This window comes from Somniosus microcephalus, chromosome 15 (assembly GCF_052327205.1).
Source record: "Somniosus microcephalus isolate GS21.2 chromosome 15, FLI_Smic_1.0, whole genome shotgun sequence".
NCBI classification, from domain to species: Eukaryota; Metazoa; Chordata; class Chondrichthyes; order Squaliformes; family Somniosidae; genus Somniosus; species Somniosus microcephalus.
In genome coordinates this window covers 15,077,498-15,103,105 of record NC_141001.1, presented here as the reverse complement: position 1 = coordinate 15,103,105, position 25,608 = coordinate 15,077,498, and the positions used below count along the sequence as shown (strand labels likewise).

The 25,608-nt window shown below is 48.6% G+C and overlaps 1 protein-coding gene across 3 annotated transcripts in view; it reads left to right on the top strand.

Moving 5' to 3' along the window:
- LOC147106556 (CD82 antigen-like) overlaps positions 1-25,608 on the top strand; it is a 104,479-nt gene that overhangs the window by 4,876 nt on the left and 73,995 nt on the right. The window contains exon 1 of one of the 3 annotated variants that reach the window (XM_086008453.1): positions 5,418-5,496. The exons of the other annotated variants lie outside the window; for them this stretch is intronic. The gene's annotated coding sequence lies outside the window, so the exon portion shown is untranslated. Of the gene's footprint in view, positions 1-5,417; positions 5,497-25,608 lie in introns of those variants that run through there. 3 annotated transcript variants of the gene reach the window in all.

Here is a 25,608-nt window from a genome sequence, read left to right as displayed (position 1 = left end):
AATTTTGTATGTTTCAATGGGATTACCTCTCATTCTTCTAAACTCTAGAGAATATAGGCCTAGTCTACTCAATCTCTCCTCATAGGACAATCCCCCCATCCCAGGAACCAGTCTGGTGAACCTTCGTTGCACTCCCTCTATGTCAAGTATATCCCTCCCTAGGTAAGGAGACCAAATGATGGACCCAACTGCATGCCTTGTTTTCATAAAAACCTGGACGACATTATCCCAGGGTCACTATTCTCTATAGACCAGCTATGAGAACCAGTTACCAGGCTCTCATTCAGCAGACCTTCTTACAATTACCCCATTGACCAAATCGTCCCAACTTAGTCACCATGGGGGAAAAATTGGGTTGCTTTGTGCTTCCGGTTAGCGCCCCAGGGGGTGCTAACGGGGCACAAAGCCCCTAGCGTCTGGGCACGGTGCCACTAACGCCTCCCGCGAAATTTAGCAGGAGGTTAGCGGCGGCGGTAGCCGGTAGCACCCCACAGTGCTGCGCCTCCAGCAATGACGTCATTGGCGTACGCGGCGCCCCGCTCACGCCCCGGTGGCAAACTTCAGTTGCGCCCCCTGACCTACCGCTGGACGATATGACCGACAGGGTCAGAGTGGCGTTTTTGCAGCCGCGGCGGCGGTAATTAAAGGGTAGGTACCGGGCGGCCATTTTGTTTGGGCTGCCTGCCAGCACCTGCCCCCTCTCGCCTCCGCCTGCGGCGTGCTGGCCGCGACCGGTCAGCCTGGCACTCCTCTTGAGAGCCGGGCTGTTTTCCCGGCACCCCGCTCCCCAGTGGTCCAGCAGGGCCCCGGTGCGTGCTGCGCTAGTCAGGGGAGGGAGGCCTGTAATACCACAGCGCTATAGAAACATAGAAACATAGAAGATAGGAGCAGGAGTGGGCCATTCGGCCCCTCGAGCCTGCTCCACCATTCAATGAGATCATGGCTGATCATCCAAATTCAGTACCCTGTCCCTGCCTTCTCCCCATATCCCTTGATCCCTTTAGCCTTAAGAAATATATCTAACTCCTTCTTGAATATATTTAATAAGTTGGTCTCAACTGCCTTCTGTGGTAGAAAATTCCACCGGTTCACCACTCTCTGGGTGAAGAAATTCCTCCTCATCTCTGTCCTAAATGGCTTACCCCTTATCCTTAGACTGTGACCCCTGGTACTGGACTCCCCTGCCACCGGGAACATCCTTCCTGCATCTAGTCTGTCTAGTCCTGTTAGAGTTTTATAAGTTTCAATGAGATCCCCTCTCATTCTTCTAAACTCCAGCGGGTATAAGCCCAATCGACCCAATCTCTCCTCATACGTCATTCCTGCCATCCCAGGTATCAGCCTGGTGAATCTTTGCTGCACTCTCTCCATGGCAAGAACATCCTTCCTCAGCTAAGGCGACCAAAACTGCACACAATACTCAAGGTGTGGTCTCACCAAGGTCCTGTACAACTGCAGCAAGACATCCTTGCTCCTGTATTCGAATCCTCTCGCTATGAAGGTGTGTGGCGCTGTTGCATGTAGCGCCGCAATATTCAATGGGAGCACTCCAGGAAGGAGGGGGAGTGCTTCTAGTCGCGCCCCACCTCCTGCTTGGGGCGCTACCGCTCAATTTACGGCGCGGGGGCACTAACCTTTTCGGGGCGCTAAAAGTAGCGCCCTGGCGTAGCTAGTGCCCCAAAGGGGGCGCGACCACATTTTTCCCCCCGTCTTTAATCATGTGCCTTCACCTACATTGGTTTCATCTCATACTAAACTGTCAAACATGCCATTGCTGTAACGTCCTGACACAGTATCCAACACATAACACCATCTTGCTGGACACAGTACAACTGAAGTGTAGATCATGTTATTGGCCTGAATTTGATTGCCGTGTTTTGCTGATGTTTGCCATCAAGGTGCTTCCCCTGTATTGAGCCATGGATACACTCTAGAACCTAACCTAGTGCTTCTTTTACATGCTTCCCACTGTTTTAATCCCTCCATGGCCTCACTCCTCCGTATCTCCTCCACCTCTACTACCCTTATCCCAAACTCTCTATTCCTCTGACTTTGACCTCATACCCTTCCTGTGCCCCACCATTGACCGCCATGCCTTCAGCTGAGTAGGCACCATACTGTGGAATTCCCTGTTCCCTAAACCCTGCTCCTCGCTCTTCCCCTTTAAGACCCTCTGTTTTGCCCACTTCTTTAACCAACATTCTGCTCACCTGCCCTAATACTGCCTTCTTCGGCTTGGCATCCATTTTTTACTTCTTGCCCTATGAAGCACTTTGGAATGTTTTTCCACAGCAAAGGTGCTACCTTGAGCCACCCTCCTTGGCACCAGGCGAATCTCGGTCCTCTGGGTGCAGTGATTGGATTTCTGCTGCCCCATTGGGAAATGGGGGTCGCTGCAGCAGGAACTGCTGCTTGTCAACATGCCTGTGCTTTCACGACCTTGTACGATTCCCCTTTGCTGACAAGAACAGGTCGGCTCTTTAAGCTGCAGCAGCAGATGATTCCCCACTCACTAATGGCTGCGCTCCCAGTACGGCTCATTTTATCCAACCCGCCCGGCTGGAAACCCGTGGGTTTGGGATCGGCGTCCGTTTTACACACCGCCAATGTTCCTGTTAAGCTGCTGTCTGGAGGTCCCGCGCAGGCCGCTTGCCAGCTTTTCAATAGGAAAAACCGCACACGTGTGGAAATTTGAATGGGCCACACAGCCCATTAAAGGGGCCACGTACCCAAAAAACAATTCGAGGAAACACTGCGCAGCGCCCGACTTTACTCTCCATTGAGGTGACTGGCCTCCGAAGCAATCTCGTCAGTTTCCCGCCAGGAGGGATAGATTAAAATGAGCCCTAATGAGCAACATTATTTATGATAATGAGGCCAACCCTGTTCACACAGCTATTGGTTGTCGTGGAAATGGCTTCAAATATAAATGAGATAATGATTGACTGAGGCTTGTGGGCAACATTATTAAAAGTCAAGATTATGAAGAATGGTCCAAGTCACTTGAGAAAATTGCTGACTGTGGTGAGAGGATCAGATACCAGAGCACAAAGGGAAATCGGGAACGTTTTCACTCAAAGGGTAAGAAGCTGTGGAGTAAAGTACCAGGGAGGGACATTGAAGGGGGCAGTGTACGTGGGTGTATTCATTTCTTTGTGGGTTCAATGACGAGACATTTATGAAAGAGAATGAGTTTTTATCTAAAGTATGTTCAAACCTTTTATACAGCTTTTACAGGAGACATTATGCTGTGATGCATCTAGAACGAAACCGAAACTAAAACCAAACTGCTTGTCTCTCACATGACCTCTGCTGGTCAGGCATAAGTAATCAATACCTGCAAACATGCTATTAAGGCAGCATAATCGAACAGGCAAATACCATCTCTATTTGCTGATATCATTACATCTTTCCTTAAAACAAAAGTATTTTACTTTTAACTAACAACATGTTTTCTTTGTATTAATCTGCATTTTAACTGTAACACTTAATGAACTTACATTATCATTATCATGATCAAGGTTTTTTAACCTTGCTTTGTGTGTTCACATGAAATATGTCAATACACTAGAACTTGAAGAAAGAATAAGATAACATTACTTCCTTCTATAACAATAGTCCTTAAATTTGCTCAATGAGTCTCTCAGGAGGCTTCACGTGTCTTGAGGATTTTCTGATTGATTGTCCTTGAATCTGAGTTGTTGCCTCAGATGATTGGTTCTCAGCTGTGTGATCAGGTTGTTCAACAGTATCAGTCTCTTGACCTGCTGTGGCTGGTCCCATGAGACGATCTCGACGATTTCTTCTCAGAACAGCACCCTCATCTGTCTGAATGCTGTATGATCTTGGTTGAACTTCACTCAGGACAGTTCCCTTCTGAGTCCATGTGTTTATTTTGTCTTTGAACCTTACTTGGTCACCAGTGTGGAGTTGAGGTAGGTTTTGTGTTCCTCTGTCATAGTAGTACTTTTGCTTTTCTTTCTGTTGTTCTTTGAACTTCCTCACTTTCTCCCCCTCTTTTGTTTTCAGGAGGTTCTCCGGGATGGGTAGGTTTGACCTTAGCCGACGTCCCATAAGGAGTTGGGCTGGTGACATACCACACTCGAGCGGCGTTGTGCGGTATACAAGCATGCTCTGGTAGAAGTCAGTTCCACTGTCTTTTGCCTTGTACTTCAGTCTTTTCACTGTGTTTGCAGGCTCTCCTGGGTCAACAGCTCTGGACAACGTGTCTGCTGTATACATCAGCTTACCCGGTGTGTACGCAACATTCAGTTCATCATAGACTGTCTCCCTTACGCTTTCCACAACGAGGACTCTCTTTACCAGGTTCAGTCTCTCACAGGCTTTTAAACCTAGTATGGCTTGCACATCCTTTGGCACCACGATTAATGCTAGCGTGTGCTCTCTGTCCTTGTGTGTCACTTTGACAATGCATCTTCCTTTCACTGGTATTTCAGTACCTGAGTATCCTGTCACTTTCACTTTGATTCCATGTATCTTTGGTCTGCGTCTAATTTTCTTAAAATCAGTCTCTGATATCACATTAACTTGTGCTCCAGTATCCAATTTAAATGGAATGTATATGTCATTCACTTTTAGTGTCAACATCCAGTCTCTTTTTTCTTCTTTGTTTTCAGACACAACATCTACATAGAACTCCTCTATCTCGCTTTCATCTACTGCATGGGCCTTGCTTTGTTGCGCTTGGTTCTTGCAGCAACGGGCATAATGGTTTTTGTTGCAACTATTGCATTTTTTACCATATGCAGGACACTCTTTTGGTGGATGCTGTGTACCGCATCGACTACATGACTTTCGATTGTCTCTTTCATTTTCGTTCGCTGGCCACGCCTCTTTCACATTGGCGCTCTTTTTGTTAAACGGTTTGTGTCCGCTCTTACTCACTGCATCCACGTTGCAGCTATTGTCACTGAACAGCTCCTTTGCCTGCAACTTCACAGTCTCTTTAGCCCTACACAGTGCTATGGCTTTTCCCAGGTATCGATCTTGCTCTCTTAGCAGTCTTTCCCTTAGACCATTATCTGGAATACCACACACCAGTCTGTCTTTTATCAGCGAGTCTGTCAGTTCCCCAAATTCACATGATTTGCTTCTGTTTCTCAGTTCAGTCACATACTGATCAATAGTCTCACCCGTTTTCTGAACACGTGAAAAATCTGTGCCTCTCAAACGTCACGTTACGTTTAGGTATGCAGTAGGCCTCAAACTGTTCCATTATTTTATCTAACTTCATTTTGTCTCCATTAGCAGCGAATGTGAAGTTATTATACACCTCCAGCGCTTCATCACCCACGACATGTAAGAACAGTGACGATTTCCTTTTATTACTTTTCTCGTCAGCTCCGATTGCTGATAAATACAACCCCACACGTTGTTTGAACCTTCTCCAATTTTCAGCCACATTACCTGTCAACTGAAGCGTCGCCGGTGGGTGTAAACCTTCCATTTTTCCACTTCGTTAGCTATTCTGCAATGGTAAGCAACGATGTTCTCTTTTGGCTTGCTAATTTGTGGAGAGCTGATTTAACTTCAGATATTTTCTCTTCATCTCTTTCAATCACTTCTGACACCATGTATTGATTTCTTTGTGGGTTCAATGACGAGACATTTATGAAAGAGAATGGCCTAGAAATTCAGTGGGCCTTGCGCCCACTTAGCGCCTAAAGAGGTCTTTTGCGCCGGCGGGGTGGTAGCGCGGAAATTGAGTGCAGCGGTATTGGCGGCGGTAGCCGTTAGCGCTGCGCCGGGACCGATGACGTCATCGGTGTGCGCGGTGGCCCGTAACGCCCCGAAACCGTGCCGATCCCCATATTTATTTGCGCCCGCCTCCTCCGAAGCGGGCGCAAACAGCGAACAGAAAACGGGGCCGTCCTGCTGCCATAGTGGGGCGCTTTAAAGCTGAAGGTGCGGCCGGCCGCTTTTTCGGCGGCCGCCTGCCCGCACCTCCTTCCCCGGCCTCCTCCACCCCCCCCGCGGCATTGCTGGCTGGTTTCCGTGGAGCCCGGCACTTCTCCGTTGTGCCGGGCTCTTTTGCCAGCACTCGCGATCGGGGCTCCGGCCGTTGCAGGCACCTCCCCCTTAAGAGAAGGAGGAGGCCTGCAGTACTGCAGCCTGCCGCACCGCATCGGGTGGCGCTGTGGCAACTAGCGCGCCGATATTCAGTTGCAGCGCCCCAAACGGAGGCGGGCACACCCTGGTATAGCGCCCGCTTCCGAATTGGGGCGCAGAAGACGAATATACGGCATGCGCTAATGCCTCCCCGCCCAGCGCTAACTTTTGGGCGCGAGCGAGCTGCCCGCGCCCAAGTGAATTTCTAGGCCCATGAGTTTTTATCTAAAGTATGTTCAAACCTTTTATACAGCTTTTACAGGAGACATTATGCTGTGATGCATCTAGAACGAAACCAAAACTAAAACCAAACTGCTTGTCTCTCACATGACCTCTGCTGGTCAGGCATAAGTAATCAATACCTGCAAACATGCTATTAAGGCATCATAATCGAACAGGCAAATACCATCTCTATTTGCTGATATCATTACAGTGGGTCCCAGAGATAATTCAATGTGTTTATTGTGAGATGCGATTGAGAGACACGGTGAGAAAGTGAGTAGGTGGATTAATTCATAAAAGGAGTGCAAGAGTGTTTTTTTTATCCATTTGTGGGATCTGGGCGTCGCTGGCAAGGTCAGCATTTATTGCCCATCCCTAGTTGCCCTTGAGAAGGTGGTGGTGAGCTGCCTTCTTGAACCACTGCAGTTCGTGTGGTGAAGGTACTCCCACTGTGCTGTTAGTGAGGGAGTTCCAGGATTTTGACCCAGCGACGATGAAGGATCGGCGATATATTTCCAAGTCAGGATGGCGTGTGACTTGGAGGGGAACTTGGAGGTGGTGGTGTTCCCATGCGCCTGCTGCCCTTGTCCTTCTAGGTGGAAGAGGTCGCGGGTTTGGGAGGTGCTACTGAAGAAGCCTTGGCGAGTTGCTGCAGTGCATCTTGTAGATGGTACACACTGCAGTCACGGTACACCGGTGTTGGAGGGAGTGAATGTTTAACGTGGTGGATGGGGTGCCAATCAAGCGGGCTGTTTTGTCCTGGATGGTGTCGAGCTTCTTGAGTGTTGTTGGAGCTGCTCTCATCCAGGCAAGTGGAGAGTATTCCATCACGCTCCTGACTTGTGCTTGTAGATGGTGGAAAGGCTTTGGGGAGTCAGGAGGTGTGACACTCGCCGCAGAATACCTACCCTCTGACCTGCTCTTGTTGCCACAGTATTTATGTGGCTGGTCCAGTTAAGTTTCTGGTCAATGGTGACCCCCAGGATATTGATGGTGGGGGATTTGGCGATGGTAATACCGTTGAATGTCATGGGGAGGTGGTTAGACTCTCGATTGTTAGAGATAGTCATTGCCCAGCACTTGTGTGGCGTGAATGTTACCTGTCACTTATCAGCCCAAGCCTGAATGTTATCCAGCTCTTGTTGCATGCGGGCATGGACTGCTTCATTATCTGAGGAGTTGTGAATGGTGCTGAACACTGTGAACATCAGCGAACATCCCCATTTCTGACCTTCTGAGTGTTGAGCTAAATGACATATTCTCCACCGGACAGTTCTGGTATTCCTATGGGTGTCGTCATGGTAATTCAGAGTGGACAGTGCTCTGTAATGGTGGGAGCCTGATACAATTGATCAGACAGTGCATCACTCCCTGCTGATAAGGGGGAGCTACGTTTGGCCTGGCCCAGCTTTTAATATTCTTCAGCTGCACATGAGCCACTTTATCTGAGAACATTCAGCTGTCGGAAAGTTTGCTTTTAATATACTCAGTTATGTGCTCCTGCCCCTTGACCTTTCTCTGATATTCTACAATAACTCTCCCCGGGCTGTAAACACTCACTTCCTGTTCTTATGTTTCAGTAATGTAAGGGCTTCCTTTCCTGCCCACTTGCTGTTGATTTCACATCTTCCTGGGTCCCCGGGGTAGATGTTACTCATCTTTTCTGGTTCTCGCCCTCCCCCTCCATTCATTGATCTCACCAGGCTCTGTTCACCAGCTGTCTGTACCCTGCCTCACAACCCCTGACTCTCTCTATCATTGCATGGGTCCTTTTTTTCCTGATTTTTCTTTTCTTTCTTTTCAACCGGTCTGTCAGTGCCTTGTTCTATCAGTGTTCTGTATACAGTGATCTGGGATCAGGCCTGTGGGTTATCATATGCCTTGTTCTATCAGTATTCTATATACAGTGATCTGGGATCAGACCTGTGGGTTATCACATGCCTTGTTCTATCAGTGTTCTATATACAGTGATCTGGGATCAGGCCTGTGGGTTATCACATGCCTTGTTCTATCAGTGTTCTATATACAGTGATCTAGGATCAGACCTGTGGGTTATCACATGCCTTGTTCTATCAGTGTTCTATATACAGTGATCTGGGATCAGGCCTGTGGGTTATCACATGCCTTGTTCTATCAGTGTTCTATATACAGTGATCTAGGATCAGACCTGTGGGTTATCACATGTCTTGTTCTATCAGTGTTCTATATACAGTGATCTGGGATCAGGCCTGTGGGTTATCACATGCCTTGTTCTATCAGTGTTCTATATACAGTGATCTGGGATCAGGCCTGTGGGTTATCACATATCTTGTTCTATCAGTGTTCTACATACAGTGATCTGGGATCAGGCCTGTGGTTTATCACATGCATTGTTCTATCAGTGTTCTATATACAGTGATCTGGGATCAGGCCTGTGGTTTATCACATGCCTTGTTCTATCAGTGTTCTATATACAGTGATCTGGGATCAGGCCTGTGGTTTATCACATGCCTTGTTCTATCAGTGTTCCCTGTACAGTGATCTGGGATCAGGCCTGTGGGTTATCACATGCCTTGTTCTATCAGTGTTCCCTGTACAGTGATCTGGGATCAGGCCTGTGGGTTATCACATGCCTTGTTCTATCAGTGTTCTATATACAGTGATCTGGGATCAGGCCTGTGGGTTATCACATGTCTTGTTCTATCAGTGTTCTATATACAGTGATCTGGGATCAGGCCTGTGGGTTATCACATGTCTTGTTCTATCAGTGTTCTATATACAGTGATCTGGGATCAGGCCTGTGGGTTATCACATGTCTTGTTCTATCAGTGTTCTATATACAGTGATCTGGGATCAGGCCTGTGGGTTATCACATGCCTTGTTCTATCAGTGTTCTATATACAGTGATCTGGGATCAGGCCTGTGGCTTATCACATGCCTTGTTCTATCAGTGTTCTATATACAGTGATCTGGGATCATGCCTGTGGGTTATCACATGCCTTGTTCTATCAGTGTTCTATATACAGTGATCTGGGATCGTGCCTTGGTTTATCACATGTCTTGTTCCATCAGTGTTCTATATACAGTGATCTGGGATCAGGCCTGTGGGTTATCACATGCCTTGTTCTATCAGTGTTCTATATACAGTGATCTGGGATCAGGCCTGTGGTTTATCACATGCCTTGTTCTATCAGTGTTCCCTGTACAGTGATCTGGGATCAGGCCTGTGGGTTATCGCATGTCTTGTTCTATCAGTGTTCTATATACAGTGATCTGGGATCAGGCCTGTGGTTTATCACATGTCTTGTTCTATCAGTGTTCTATATACAGTGATCTGGGATCAGGCCTGTGGTTTATCACATGCCTTGTTCTATCAGTGTTCTATATACAGTGATCTGGGATCAGGCCTGTGGGTTATCACATGCCTTGTTCTATCAGTGTTCTATATACAGTGATCTGGGATCAGGCCTGTGGTTTATCGCATGCCTTGTTCTATCAGTGTTCTATATACAGTGATCTGGGATCAGGCCTGTGGGTTATCACATGCCTTGTTCTATCAGTGTTCTATATGCAGTGATCTGGGATCAGGCCTGTGGTTTATCACATGTCTTGTTGTATCAGTGTTCTATATACAGTGATCTGGGATCAGGCCTGTGGTTTATCACATGCCTTGTTCTATCAGTGTTCTATATACAGTGATCTGGGATCAGGCCTGTGGTTTATCACATGTCTTGTTCTATCAGTGTTCCCTGTACAGTGATCTGGGATCAGGCCTGTGGTTTATCACGTGCCTTGTTCTATCAGTGTTCCCTGTACAGTGATCTGGGATCAGGCCTGTGGGTTATCTCATGCCTTGTTCTATCAGTGTTCTATATACAGTGATCTGGGATCAGGCCTGTGGTTTATCACATGTCTTGTTCTATCAGTGTTCCCTGTACAGTGATCTGGGATCAGGCCTGTGGTTTATCACATGCCTTGTTCTATCAGTGTTCTATATACAGTGATCTGGGATCAGACCTGTGGGTTATCACATGCCTTGTTCTATCAGTGTTCTATATACAGTGATCTGGGATCAGGCCTGTGGTTTATCACATGCCTTGTTCTATCAGTGTTCTATATACAGTGATGTGGGATCAGGCCTGTGGGTTATCACATGCCTTGTCCTATCAGTGTTCTATGTACAGTGATCTGGGATCAGGCCTGTGGTTTATCACATGCCTTGTTCTATCAGTGTTCTATATACAGTGATCTGGGATCAGACCTGTGGGTTATCACATGCCTTGTTCGATCAGTGTTCTATATACAGTGATCTGGGATCAGGCCTGTGGTTTATCACATGCCTTGTTCTATCAGTGTTCTATATACAGTGATCTGGGATCAGGCCTGTGGGTTATCACATGTCTTGTTCTATCAGTGTTCTATATACAGTGATCTGGGATCAGGCCTGTGGGTTATCACATGTCTTGTTCTATCAGTGTTCTATATACAGTGATCTGGGATCAGGCCTGTGGGTTATCACATGCCTTGTTCTATCAGTGTTCTATATACAGTGATCTGGGATCAGGCCTGTGGCTTATCACATGCCTTGTTCTATCAGTGTTCTATATACAGTGATCTGGGATCATGCCTGTGGGTTATCACATGCCTTGTTCTATCAGTGTTCTATATACAGTGATCTGGGATCGTGCCTTGGTTTATCACATGTCTTGTTCCATCAGTGTTCTATATACAGTGATCTGGGATCAGGCCTGTGGGTTATCACATGCCTTGTTCTATCAGTGTTCTATATACAGTGATCTGGGATCAGGCCTGTGGTTTATCACATGCCTTGTTCTATCAGTGTTCTATATACAGTGATCTGGGATCGTGACTTGGTTTATCACATGTCTTGTTCCATCAGTGTTCTATATACAGTGATCTGGGATCAGGCCTGTGGGTTATCACATGCCTTGTTCTATCAGTGTTCTATATACAGTGATCTGGGATCAGGCCTGTGGTTTATCACATGCCTTGTTCTATCAGTGTTCCCTGTACAGTGATCTGGGATCAGGCCTGTGGGTTATCACATGTCTTGTTCTATCAGTGTTCTATATACAGTGATCTGGGATCAGGCCTGTGGTTTATCACATGCCTTGTTCTATCAGTGTTCTATATACAGTGATCTGGGATCAGGCCTGTGGTTTATCACATGTCTTGTTCTATCAGTGTTCTATATACAGTGATCTGGGATCAGGCCTGTGGTTTATCACATGCCTTGTTCTATCAGTGTTCTATTTGCAGTGATCTGGGATCAGGCCTGTGGGTTATCACATGCCTTGTTCTATCAGTGTTCTATATACAGTGATCTGGGATCAAGCCTGTGGTTTATCGCATGCCTTGTTCTATCAGTGTTCTATATACAGTGATCTGGGATCAGGCCTGTGGGTTATCACATGCCTTGTTCTATCAGTGTTCTATATGCAGTGATCTGGGATCAGGCCTGTGGTTTATCACATGTCTTGTTGTATCAGTGTTCTATATACAGTGATCTGGGATCAGGCCTGTGGTTTATCACATGCCTTGTTCTATCAGTGTTCTATATACAGTGATCTGGGATCAGGCCTGTGGTTTATCACATGTCTTGTTCTATCAGTGTTCCCTGTACAGTGATCTGGGATCAGGCCTGTGGTTTATCACATGCCTTGTTCTATCAGTGTTCCCTGTACAGTGATCTGGGATCAGGCCTGTGGGTTATCTCATGCCTTGTTCTATCAGTGTTCTATATACAGTGATCTGGGATCAGGCCTGTGGGTTATCACATGCCTTGTTCTATCAGTGTTCTATATACAGTGATCTGGGATCAGGCCTGTGGCTTATCACATGCCTTGTTCTATCAGTGTTCTATATACAGTGATCTGGGATCATGCCTGTGGGTTATCACATGCCTTGTTCTATCAGTGTTCTATATACAGTGATCTGGGATCAGGCCTGTGGTTTATCACATGCCTTGTTCTATCAGTGTTCTATATACAGTGATCTGGGATCAGGCCTGTGGGTTATCACATGTCTTGTTCTATCAGTGTTCTATATACAGTGATCTGGGATCAGGCCTGTGGTTTATCACATGCCTTGTTCTATCAGTGTTCTATATACAGTGATCTGGGATCGTGCCTTGGTTTATCACATGTCTTGTTCCATCAGTGTTCTATATACAGTGATCTGGGATCAGGCCTGTGGGTTATCACATGCCTTGTTCTATCAGTGTTCTATATACAGTGATCTGGGATCAGGCCTGTGGTTTATCACATGCCTTGTTCTATCAGTGTTCCCTGTACAGTGATCTGGGATCAGGCCTGTGGGTTATCACATGTCTTGTTCTATCAGTGTTCTATATACAGTGATCTGGGATCAGGCCTGTGGTTTATCACATGCCTTGTTCTATCAGTGTTCTATATACAGTGATCTGGGATCAGGCCTGTGGGTTATCACATGCCTTGTTCTATCAGTGTTCTATATACAGTGATCTGGGATCAGGCCTGTGGTTTATCGCATGCCTTGTTCTATCAGTGTTCTATATACAGTGATCTGGGATCAGGCCTGTGGGTTATCACATGCCTTGTTCTATCAGTGTTCTATATGCAGTGATCTGGGATCAGGCCTGTGGTTTATCACATGTCTTGTTGTATCAGTGTTCTATATACAGTGATCTGGGATCAGGCCTGTGGTTTATCACATGCCTAGTTCTATCAGTGTTCTATATACAGTGATCTGGGATCAGGCCTGTGGTTTATCACATGTCTTGTTCTATCAGTGTTCCCTGTACAGTGATCTGGGATCAGGCCTGTGGTTTATCACATGCCTTGTTCTATCAGTGTTCCCTGTACAGTGATCTGGGATCAGGCCTGTGGGTTATCTCATGCCTTGTTCTATCAGTGTTCTATATACAGTGATCTGGGATCAGACCTGTGGGTTATCACATGCCTTGTTCTATCAGTGTTCTATATACAGTGATCTGGGATCAGGCCTGTGGTTTATCACATGTCTTGTTCTATCAGTGTTCCCTGTACAGTGATCTGGGATCAGGCCTGTGGTTTATCACATGCCTTGTTCTATCAGTGTTCTATATACAGTGATCTGGGATCAGACCTGTGGGTTATCACATGCCTTGTTCTATCAGTGTTCTATATACAGTGATCTGGGATCAGGCCTGTGGTTTATCACATGCCTTGTTCTATCAGTGTTCTATATACAGTGATCTGGGATCAGGCCTGTGGTTTATCACATGCCTTGTTCTATCAGTGTTCTATATACAGTGATGTGGGATCAGGCCTGTGGGTCATCACATGCCTTGTTCTATCATCAGTGTTCTATATATAGTGATGTGGGATCAGGCCTGTGGGTCATCACATGCCTTGTTCTATCAGTGTTCTATATATAGTGATGTGGGATCAGGCCTGTGGGTCATCACATGCCTTGTTCTATCAGTGTTCTATATATAGTGATGTGGGATCAGGCCTGTGGGTCATCACATGCCTTGTTCTATCATCAGTGTTCTATATATCGTGATGTGGGATCAGGCCTGTGGGTCATCACATGCCTTGTTCTATCAGTGTTCTATATATAGTGATGTGGGATCAGGCCTGTGGGTCATCACATGCCTTGTTCTATCATCAGTGTTCTATATATAGTGATGTGGGATCAGGCCTGTGGGTCATCACATGCCTTGTTCTATCAGTGTTCTATATATAGTGATGTGGGATCAGGCCTGTGGGTCATCACATGCCTTGTTCTATCATCAGTGTTCTATATATAGTGATGTGGGATCAGGCCTGTGGGTCATCACATGCCTTGTTCTATCAGTGTTCTATATATAGTGATGTGGGATCAGGCCTGTGGGTCATCACATGCCTTGTTCTATCAGTGTTCTATATATAGTGATGTGGGATCAGGCCTGTGGGTTATCACATGCCTTGTCCTATCAGTGTTCTATATATAGTGATGTGGGATCAGGCCTGTGGGTCATCACATGCCTTGTTCTATCAGTGTTCTATATATAGTGATGTGGGATCAGGCCTGTGGGTTATCACATGCCTTGTCCTATCAGTGTTCCCTGTACAGTGATCTGGGATAATTGCAAAATACTGTGGATGCTGGAAATCTGAAATAACAACTGAAAATGCTGGAAATACTCAGCAGGCCAGGCAGCATCCGTGGAGAGAGAAACCGAGTTAACGTTTCAGGTCTGGGACCCTTCATCAGAACTGGAAAAAGCTGGCGATGTAACAGATATTAAGCGGGTGCAGAGACAGGGGGAGGGGTGGGGGGTTAGGAGGGGAGGAAGGAGTAGAAAGCACATCCTGTACTTCTGTAAGAGGCAGGAAAGATAAAATGTTGCAAATGGGAATGGCAAAAATCATACTGCATGAAAAATGGGGGCAGGGATAATTATCTGAAATTGTTGAACTCAATGTTGAGTCCGGCAGCCTGTAAAGTGCCCAATCGAAAGATGAGGTGCTGTTCCTCGAGCTTACGTTGAGCTTCATTGGAACAATGCAATAGCCCGAGGACAGAGAGATCAGAGTGGGAGTGAAGCGGTGAATTAAAGTGACAGGCGACCGGAAGCTCAGGGTCACCCGTACAGACTGAACGGAGGTGTTCCGCAAAGCAGTCACCCAATCTGCGTTTGGTCTCCCCAATGTAGAGGAGACCGCATCGTGAGCAGTGAATACAGTATATTAAATTGCAAGAAGTACAAGTAAATCGCTGTTTCACCTGGCAGGGGTGTTTATAATGCTTGGTTTATCACATGTCTTGTTCACAGCCTTAGCTGTGGCTTTGCACGGGTTGTGGGGGAAGGGCTGATGAGTCCTTGAGAGGGAGGGGATCCTGATGTGTGAGTTAGTGGATGACTTGTTATTTTTTCGTATGACGGGAAAAGCTTATAATGGGATATCTGGTTTGGCTATTCATTCAATGGTCTCCTGAGATGCCATGTGGAGAAATGAGGTGTCTCCTGCAACAGATCTTAGTGGGCAGGTTGATGTGATGTGTTCCATAGTCTGGGACTGATGGCCACAGTCACACTTCGGGTCGTCCTTCATCATCCACTTGTGGAGCAGGTGGCCACATCGCCCATGTCCTGTGTGGGTTGGGTTGAGCACTGACCATTGTCTCCGAGGGAGGTTGAAGCCAAGGGGCCTCTGCTGTTGGCTCAGTGATGAGGTGTTGGTTCTTTATGTTGCATGTGTCCCACGATTCCCTCCATCTGGATAGTGGGTCGACACCAGCTGCGTGAATATTGGCTGCTGTTTCCCCAGAATGGCCGGCGCGATTTTTAAGCACTTTCGTGGCGGGTTTTTCAAGTCTTCGTGAATGGGAAGGTCCATGTTGCTCATGATTTTTTCCATCTCGCAGAGCCACTCAATTGGAGTGGACTCCAGCGTCCCTGACACGTCCTCATGACGGGGTTTAGCTGCATGTCTGTGATCTTTGTGAGGACTATGAGGCAGAGCAGTATTCTGCAGCAGAGTAGACATGGGCCACTGTTGCGGCGTGAAGTGTTCTGGCTGTCCTCCCTCAATGACGTTCCAGCGAGTTTCTGGACCAGGTTCACCCTGGTTTTTACGGTTTGGCCAGTGTTGGTGAGATGAGGCCGATGGGTGAGAGTCCTGTCCAGGTTGAGGCCCCGGTATTTTGGGCGGGGTTCATTGGTAAGTCGCCAGGCGCAGAAGGAAATGTTGAGTTCTTTCCCAGTGAAGTTGTTGTTCAGATGAAATGCTGACACAACTGACTTCTCTGGATTGGACGGAGGCACCAGGTCTGGAAGTAGTGTTCCAGTAGGTCCAGGTCACTTGTTAGCATCCTGCCAGCTTCCTCTAGCATTTATGCCTGTGTCAGCAGTGCTATGTCATTGGCATACTCGAACTTCCGGGATTTGGTGCAGGTCATGTCCACCATATAGAGGTTGAGAAAGGCCAGTGTGAGCACCGACCCTGTGACAGACCGTCGTTGAGCGTCCGTGTTCGGCTGGTCTTGTCATCAAGATAGACGCGGTACTTACAGTTGCTCGTTAGGGTGTTGATAAGCCTGAGAATCTTGTGGCTTTGGATGATTATTGAAGGCTTCAGTAGCAGACCTTCGCCAGACAGTGTTGTATGCCAATGACAAGTCTATGAAGGCAGCGCTAGTCTTCAGCTGCTTTTGGAACCCTGCCTCAGTGTTCAAATGTAAGAAATCACACAACACCAGGTTATAGTCCAACAGCTTTATTTGAAATCACAAGCTTTCGGAGCGCTGCTCCTTCATCAGGTGAAGTGGAGAGATGCATAAAAACACAGCTTATATAGTCAGAGAATAATGTCAGATGGTTACAGGTAATCTTTCTAACTGCCATTTATCACACCTTGGAAAATGCGGCCTTCGAGACACACGACAACGCAAAATCGTCGAGCAGAAACTGATAGCCAAGTTCCGCACCCATGAGGACGGCCTCAACCGAGATCTTGGGTTTATGTCACGCTACATGTAACCCCACCTGACGTAGGGTCATCCAGACTCGAGTCGTCGTTGGCTTGTTCTCTCCACACAGATGCGGCCGGACCTGCTGTGATTTCCAAAAAAAAAATGTTTTTTGTCTGTTTTTTTGTTTTTCATACAGACCCCAGCATCTGCAACATTTGACCCCTTGTGACCCCACCTCATTGTTCTTTGATGTAATGTTTTCCTGACTGACCTGTTTGGACACCATTTACACCTTTGATTGCTGTGATTATCTCTCTGCCGAGGTGTGATAAATGGCAGTTAGAAAGATTACCTGTAAACATCTGACATTCTCTGACTATATAAGCTGTATTTTTATGCATCTCTCCACTTCACCTGACGAAGGAGCAGTGCTCCGAAAGCTTGTGATTTTAAATAAAGCTGTTGGACTATAACCTGGTGTTGTGTGATTTCTTACATTTGTCCACTCCAGTCCAACACCGGCATCTCCACACCATGCCATGGTAGTGAGTATAAGGACCTGGTCAGAGCAGCTTCTGCCCTCTCTGAAGCCCGCCTGCTCGTTTGGGAGGACAGCTTCTAAAGCCGGTTTTATCCAGTTAAGAATGAGCCATTCAAGCACCTTGTAGACTGTAGACAGAGGGCTAGGGGCAGTAGCTTTTGGGATCGTTGGCAATGGCAATGACTTTGGAATAGCGCCAACGTCTGGGATTATCCCAGTGTCAAGGATGTTGGAGGAGAGTTTGGCAAGTCACATCTGTCCATTTGGGCCCTGGTTCTTGAGAAGTTCTGGGTAGGTGCCATCGATCCAGATGGCCTTCGCAGACTTGGTGGCTGTCGGCGCTGTGTCCACCTCTTCGGTGGTGAAGGCCGCCAAAAAAGTGGTGTGCAGAGCGGCTTTTTGCAGAGCAAGATTAAGCAGCTTCTTTATTCTGCGTTTGTTATTGCTGGTAGTCGTTACCTGTGAGTTAGTTAGGAGTCGGGCCACAATGGCATCTGCACTGATCTTTGGTGCCTCACGTGGGGGCAGTGAGGCAGCGCCAAGCCGTGGAGCAGGTTCCAGGGTTTCCATGAGTGCTGTTGGTGCATCTGGGTCGTGAGTGACATTGAACTGTGCCAGCAGTCTCTCGCTCTCCTGGGACCAGCAAGGCTCGTATTCTTTCCTGGCGCCACGGGGGCTGCTTCTGGCGGCCCCCACTTTCAGCAGTCGAGCAAAACGGTGGTAGTTGTTTGGGGACAGCGGTATTCTCTGATTGTGTCCTCGACAATGCTCGTGAAGGTGGGCCATGAAGCCTTATGGAAGTTCAATCTTGGTTTGGGGACTGAGGCAACTATTGGCTCCTCGATCCCTACATGTCCGATGCTGGGCTGGTGTTGTGAGCAGGGGAAGACGATTGGCACCTCGATCCCTACATGTCCGATGCTGGGCTGGTGTTGTGAGCAGGGGAAGACTATTGGCACCTCGATCCCTACATGTCCGATGCTGGAATGGTGTTGTGAGCAGGGGAAGACTACTGGCTCCTCGATCCCTACATGTCCGATGCTGGAGCGGTGTTGTGAGCAGGGGAAGACTACTGGCTCCTCGATCCCTACATGTCCGATGCTGGAGCGGTGTTGTGAGCAGGGGAGGACTATTGACTCCTCGATCCCTACATGTCCGATGCTGGAGCGGTGTTGTGAGCAGGGGAAGACTACTGGCTCCTCGATCCCTACATGTCCGATGCTGGAGCGGTGTTGTGAGCAGGGGAAGACTACTGGCTCCTCGATCCCTACATGTCCGATGCTGGAGCGGTGTTGTGAGCAGGGGAAGACTACTGGCTCCTCGATCCCTACATGTCCGATGCTGGAGCGGTGTTGTGAGCAGGGGAGGACTATTGACTCCTCGATCCCTACATGTCCGATGCTTGAGCGGTGTTGTGAGCAGGGGGAGACTACTGGCTCCTCGATCCCTACATGTCCGATGCTGGAGCGGTGTTGTGAGCAGGGGAGGACTATTGACTCCTCGAAGCCTACATGTCCGATGCTGGAGCGGTGTTGTGAGCAGGGGAGGACTATTGACTCCTCGATCCCTACATGTACGATGCTGGAGCAGTGTTGAGAGCAGGGGAAGACTATTGGCACCTCGATCCAGGAGCAGGTGATCGAGCGTCCTTTGCTGTCTCCGGTTGTAAAACAGAGGTCCGGTGAATATTCCCCCCGCCAGCGGGCAGAAAAAAGGTGCCTGGCTGTTTGGCATCATAGACGAGATGGATATCGGGGGGGCTGATGACAACCTACACGTGGTCTCCCTGTGTGGGCTAGTTCACCAAGAACTTGCCAGCTAACCTCATCAAACAGACGCCCGAACACGGCCTCCCAGCCTGAAAAGCATTGGAGGACTGATTTGGACCAGCTCCCAGGAGCACAGGCAGTGATCTGGGGCAGTTTGACTGCTCACTCTCCCAGTGACAAAATGAGATCGGAGGAGAGAGTAAATGAAAATAGGGATTGAGTCTGATCCACTATATCCACGTGTTCCCTCCTCAGTCTCTTGCTGGCCTGGCACATTTAGTCCTTGATCATTCTGCAATCTTAACCTTCACTGCAATGACATCCAATCTGTCAAAGTTTTTAACGGAGTGCGTACCTCTTGATGCAAAAGCTGCTTAAAGTTCTGTGCTGATGATGAAACTTCATTTAACATGAGAGAGGAGTAGAAGAACTCAGAGACTGGGCACAGAGCAGGAACAGAACTCAGACTGAACACAGAGCAGGAACTGAACTCAGAGACTGAACACAGAGCAGGAACTGAACTCAGTGACTGGGCACAGAGCAGGAACTGAACTCAGAGATTGAACACAGATCAGGAACAGAACTCAGACTGAACACAGAGCAGGAACTGAACTCAGAGACTGAACACAGAGCAGGAACTGAACTCAGTGACTGGGCACAGAGCAGGAACTGAACTCAGAGACTGGGCACAGAGCAGGAACTGAACTCAGAGACTGGGCACAGAGCAGGAACTGAACTCAGAGACTGAACACAGAGCAGGAACTGAACTCAGAGACTGGGCACAGAGCAGGAACTGAACTCAGAGGCTGAACACAGAGCAGGAACTGAACTCAGAGACTGGGCACAGAGCAGGAACTGAACTCAGAGATTGAACACAGAGCAGGAACTGAACTCAGACTGAACACAGAGCAGGAACTGAACTCAGAGACTGGGCACAGAGCAGGAACTGAACTCAGAGGCTGAACACAGAGCAGGAACTGAACTCAGAGACTGAACACAGAGCAGGAACTGAACTCAGTGACTGGGCACAGAGCAGGAACTGAACTCAGAGACTGGGCACAGAGCAGGAACTGAACTCAGAGACTGGGCACAGAGCAGGAACTGAACTCAGAGACTGGGCACAAAGCATGAACTGAACTCAGAGACTGAACACAGAGCAGGAACTGAACTCAGAGACTGGGCACAGAGCAGGAACTGAACTCAGAGACTGGGCACAGAGCAGGAACTGAACTCAGAGATTGAACACAGAGCAGGAACTGAACTCAGACTGAACACAGAGCAGGAACTGAACTCAGAGACTGGGCACAGAGCAGGAACTGAACCCAGTGACTGGACACAGAGCAGGAACTGAACTCAGAGATTGAACACAGAGCAGGAACTGAACACAGAGCAGGAACTGAACTCAGTGACTGGGCACAGAGCAGGAACTCAACTCAGACTGAACACAGAGCAGGAACTGAACACAGAGATTGAACACAGAGCAGGAACTGAACTCAGAGACGGGGCACAGAGCAGGAACTGAACTCAGAGATTGAACACAGAGCAGGAACTGAACTCAGAGACTGAACACAGAGCAGGAACTGAACTCAGAGACTGGGCACAGAGCAGGAACTGAACTCAGACTGAACACAGAGCAGGAACTGAACTCAGAGACTGGGCACAGAGCAGGAACTGAACTCAGAGACTGAACACAGAGCGGGAACTGAACTCAGAGATTGAACACAGAGCAGGAACTGAACTCAGAGACTGGGCACAGAGCAGGAACTGAACTCAGAGACTGGGCACAGAGCAGGAACTGAACTCAGAGACTGGGCACAGAGCAGGAACTGAACTCAGTGACTGGGCACAGAGCAGGAACTGAACTCAGAGACTGGGCACAGAGCAGGAACTGAACTCAGAGACTGGGCACAGAGCAGGAACTGAACTCAGTGACTGGGCACAGAGCAGGAACTGAACTCAGTGACTGGGCACAGAGCAGGAACTGAACTCAGAGACTGGGTACAGAGCAGGAACTGAACTCAGAGACTTGGCACAGAGCAGGAACTGAACTCAGAGACTGAACACAGAGCAGGAACTGAACTCAGAGACTGGGCACAGAGCAGGAACTGAACTCAGAGGCTGAACACAGAGCAGGAACTGAACTCAGAGACTGAACACAGAGCAGGAACTGAACTCAGAGACTGGGCACAGAGCAGGAACTGAACTCAGAGGCTGAACACAGAGCAGGAACTGAACTCAGAGACTGGGCACAGAGCAGGAACTGAACTCAGACTGGGCACAGAGCAGGAACTGAACTCAGACACTGGGCACAGAGCAGGAACTGAACTCAGAGACTGAGCACAGAGCTGGAACTGAACTCAGAGACTGGGCACAGATCAGGAACTGAACTCAGAGACTGGGCACAGAGCAGGAACTGAACTCAGAGATTGAACACAGAGCAGGAACTGAACTCAGACTGTTAACAGAGCAGGAACTGAACTCAGAGACTGAGCACAGAGCATGAACTGAACTCAGAGATTGAACACAGAGCAGGAACTGAACTCAGACTGAACACAGAGCAGGAACTGAACTCAGAGACTGGGCACAGAGCAGGAACTGAACTCAGTGACTGGGCACAGAGCAGGAACTGAACTCAGAGACTGGGCACAGAGCAGGAACTGAACTCAGAGACTGGGCACAGAGCAGGTAATGAACTCAGTGACTGGGCACAGAGCAGGAACTGAACTCAGTGACTGGGCACAGAGCAGGAACTGAACTCAGAGACTGGGCACAGAGCAGGAACTGAACTCAGAGGCAGGGCACAGAGCAGGAACTGAACTCAGAGACTGAACACAGAGCAGGAACTGAACTCAGAGACTGGGCACAGAGCAGGAACTGAACTCAGAGGCTGAACACAGAGCAGGAACTGAACTCAGAGACTGAACACAGAGCAGGAACTGAACTCAGAGACTGGGCACAGAGCAGGAACTGAACTCAGAGGCTGAACACAGAGCAGGAACTGAACTCAGAGACTGGGCACAGAGCAGGAACTGAACTCAGAGATTGAACACAGAGCAGGAACTGAACTCAGACTGAACACAGAGCAGGAACTGAACTCAGAGACTGGGCACAGAGCAGGAACTGAACTCAGAGACTGGGCACAGAACAGGAACTGAACTCAGAGACTGAACACAGAGCAGGAACTGAACTCAGAGACTGGGCACAGAGCAGGAACTGAACTCAGAGACTGGGCACAGAGCAGAACTGAACTCAGAGATTGAACACAGAGCAGGAACTGAACACAGAGCAGGAACTGAACTCAGTGACTGGGCACAGAGCAGGAACTGAACTCAGACTGAACACAGAGCAGGAACTGAACTCAGAGACTGGGCACAGAGCAGGAACTGAACTCAGAGATTGAACACAGAGCAGGAACTGAACTCAGAGACGGGGCACAGAGCAGGAACTGAACTCAGAGATTGAACACAGTGCAGGAACTGAACTCAGAGACTGAACACAGAGCAGGAACTGAACTCAGAGACTGGGCACAGAGCAGGAACTGAACTCAGACTGAACACAGAGCAGGAACTGAACTCAAGAGACTGGGCACAGAGCAGGAACTGAACTCAGAGACTGGGCACAGAGCAGGAACTGAACTCAGAGACTGGGCACAAAGCATGAACTGAACTCAGAGACTGAACACAGAGCAGGAACTGAACTCAGAGACTGGGCACAGAGCAGGAACTGAACTCAGAGACTGGGCACAGAGCAGGAACTGAACTCAGAGGTTGAACACAGAGCAGGAACTGAACTCAGACTGAACACAGAGCAGGAACTGAACTCAGAGACTGGGCACAGAGCAGGAACTGAACCCAGTGACTGGACACAGAGCAGGAACTGAACTCAGAGATTGAACACAGAGCAGGAACTGAACACAGAGCAGGAACTGAACTCAGTGACTGGGCACAGAGCAGGAACTCAACTCAGACTGAACACAGAGCAGGAACTGAACACAGAGATTGAACACAGAGCAGGAACTGAACTCAGAGACGGGGCACAGAGCAGGAACTGAACTCAGAGATTGAACACAGAGCAGGAACTGAACTCAGAGACTGAACACAGAGCAGGAACTGAACTCAGAGACTGGGCACAGAGCAGGAACTGAACTCAGACTGAACACAGAGCAGGAACTGAACTCAGAGACTGGGCACAGAGCAGGAACTGAACTCAGAGACTGAACACAGAGCGGGAACTGAACTCAGAGATTGAACACAGAGCAGGAACTGAACTCAGAGACTGGGCACAGAGCAGGAACTGAACTCAGAGACTGGGCACAGAGCAGGAACTGAACTCAGAGACTGGGCACAGAGCAGGAACTGAACTCAGTGACTGGGCACAGAGCAGGAACTGAACTCAGAGACTGGGCACAGAGCAGGAACTGAACTCAGAGACTGGGCACAGAGCAGGAACTGAACTCAGTGACTGGGCACAGAGCAGGAACTGAACTCAGTGACTGGGCACAGAGCAGGAACTGAACTCAGAGACTGGGTACAGAGCAGGAACTGAACTCAGACTTGGCACAGAGCAGGAACTGAACTCAGAGACTGAACACAGAGCAGGAACTGAACTCAGAGACTGGGCACAGAGCAGGAACTGAACTCAGAGGCTGAACACAGAGCAGGAACTGAACTCAGAGACTGAACACAGAGCAGGAACTGAACTCAGAGACTGGGCACAGAGCAGGAACTGAACTCAGAGGCTGAACACAGAGCAGGAACTGAACTCAGAGACTGGGCACAGAGCAGGAACTGAACTCAGACTGGGCACAGAGCAGGAACTGAACTCAGACACTGGGCACAGAGCAGGAACTGAACTCAGAGACTGAGCACAGAGCTGGAACTGAACTCAGAGACTGGGCACAGATCAGGAACTGAACTCAGAGACTGGGCACAGAGCAGGAACTGAACTCAGAGATTGAACACAGAGCAGGAACTGAACTCAGACTGTTAACAGAGCAGGAACTGAACTCAGAGACTGAGCACAGAGCATGAACTGAACTCAGAGATTGAACACAGAGCAGGAACTGAACTCAGACTGAACACAGAGCAGGAACTGAACTCAGAGACTGGGCACAGAGCAGGAACTGAACTCAGTGACTGGGCACAGAGCAGGAACTGAACTCAGAGACTGGGCACAGAGCAGGAACTGAACTCAGAGACTGGGCACAGAGCAGGTAATGAACTCAGTGACTGGGCACAGAGCAGGAACTGAACTCAGTGACTGGGCACAGAGCAGGAACTGAACTCAGAGACTGGGCACAGAGCAGGAACTGAACTCAGAGGCAGGGCACAGAGCAGGAACTGAACTCAGAGACTGAACACAGAGCAGGAACTGAACTCAGAGACTGGGCACAGAGCAGGAACTGAACTCAGAGGCTGAACACAGAGCAGGAACTGAACTCAGAGACTGAACACAGAGCAGGAACTGAACTCAGAGACTGGGCACAGAGCAGGAACTGAACTCAGAGGCTGAACACAGAGCAGGAACTGAACTCAGAGACTGGGCACAGAGCAGGAACTGAACTCAGAGATTGAACACAGAGCAGGAACTGAACTCAGACTGAACACAGAGCAGGAACTGAACTCAGAGACTGGGCACAGAGCAGGAACTGAACTCAGAGACTGGGCACAGAACAGGAACTGAACTCAGAGACTGAACACAGAGCAGGAACTGAACTCAGAGACTGGGCACAGAGCAGGAACTGAACTCAGAGACTGGGCACAGAGCAGAACTGAACTCAGAGATTGAACACAGAGCAGGAACTGAACACAGAGCAGGAACTGAACTCAGTGACTGGGCACAGAGCAGGAACTGAACTCAGACTGAACACAGAGCAGGAACTGAACTCAGAGACTGGGCACAGAGCAGGAACTGAACTCAGAGATTGAACACAGAGCAGGAACTGAACTCAGAGACGGGGCACAGAGCAGGAACTGAACTCAGAGATTGAACACAGTGCAGGAACTGAACTCAGAGACTGAACACAGAGCAGGAACTGAACTCAGAGACTGGGCACAGAGCAGGAACTGAACTCAGACTGAACACAGAGCAGGAACTGAACTCAAGAGACTGGGCACAGAGCAGGAACTGAACTCAGAGACTGGGCACAGAGCAGCAACTGAACTGTGAGACTGGGCACAGAGCAGGAACTGAACTCAGTGACTGGGCACAGAGCAGGAACTGCACTCAGACTGGGCACAGAGCAGGAACTGAACTCAGAGAGTGGGCACAGAGCAGGAACTGAACTCAGTGACTGGGCACAGAGCAGGAACTGAACTCAGAGACTGAACACAGAGCAGCAACTGAACTCAGAGACTGAACACAGAGCAGGAACTGAACTCAGAGACTGGGCACAGAGCAGGAACTGAACTCAGACTGGGCACAGAGCAGGAACTGAACTCAGAGACTGGGCACAGAGCAGGAACTGAACTCAGTGACTGGGCACAGAGCAGGAACTGAACTCAGAGACTGGGCACAGAGCAGGAACTG